Source organism: Rousettus aegyptiacus, unplaced genomic scaffold, assembly GCF_014176215.1.
Source record: "Rousettus aegyptiacus isolate mRouAeg1 unplaced genomic scaffold, mRouAeg1.p scaffold_m13_p_9, whole genome shotgun sequence".
Taxonomy (NCBI): domain Eukaryota; kingdom Metazoa; phylum Chordata; class Mammalia; order Chiroptera; family Pteropodidae; genus Rousettus; species Rousettus aegyptiacus.
This window is the reverse complement of record NW_023416312.1, coordinates 56622258-56623425: the sequence shown is the minus strand read 5'-3', so window position 1 is coordinate 56623425 and position 1168 is coordinate 56622258.

Sequence of the window (1168 nt, the reverse complement as noted above, 5' to 3'; positions counted from 1 at the left end):
GCATTCAAAGTGTTAGGTGGGGCTTCAGACTGATAAAGATTAACCACAGAAGGATCCAATTCTAAGTCGTTTGTTGGCAGAATTCCATTTTTTTTTGTAGTTGTAGGACTAAGGGTCTCTTTTTCTTGCTGGCTGATAGTTGCAAGCCCTTGAAGGTTATAGCTGAAAGCCATCCTTAGCTCCTATACTTCAATAATAGTTTCATGCCATGTTATGTTTTCTGGCTTGTCCATTTGTTTCCTCAAAGCCAGTAAAGAAGAAACTCAACAATATTATACAATCACATAATCACGTGCATGTAATTGCATACATCTCATTACTTTTGTTATATTCTGTTAGTTAGAAACAAGTCACAGGTTCTGCTCATACTCAAAAGAAGGGATTGCACATGAGCATGAATACCATAAGGTAGGGATCATGGAGCCCACTTTAAGAGTTTATTCACCACAGGGTCTCTTACTGGCTCTAAGATGATAGTGAAAAAGAGGATAGACCATTTTCCACTGTACTGAATTTATCCATTGTAGATACTTTAATTACATGATTTTTTTGCAGTTTTCCTTATTTGCTAAAGTACTTGTTCTACTTCATTTTTGAAAACAGCCAAGATTCCATGTATTCAATAATAAGGGACTCTGACTATTAGAAAGAAGTAAAAGGAGGAGGAAAAGGTGGAGGGAAGGAGGAAAGAGGAGAAGAAAGAGATAAAGGGAGAAATGAGGAGTTGGAGAAAGAAAAAAAAAACAACGAAGAAATTATGGAAGAGAGGATAGGAGGGAGTTATGGAGGAAGGAAGCTGTAACCATTTAAAAAAAGTATATAAGAGCACTTAGAAACAGGTTGTGAATTCTGTCCACTACAGCAGGTCAATACAATCTTCAGTTTAAACAGGTGGTGATTTATGTATAATTCATAAGAAAACTTTCTAGAGGTTAATACTTAAATTCTTCTTCTACTTTACATGATATGCCAACGATGATCACCCACTTGAGCTGCCTGACATTGTCCTGCTTCTTATAAACCTTTCCTCAGTCAAGACAAATAGGATAACTGTTTTCTTACTCAGTTGTCATGATCTTGCCAAGGGGATCTATCTGCCCACATACACAATTTGGGATAGAAATGGAGAAAATAATTGTAAACAATCTATCATATAAATCTTAATGGT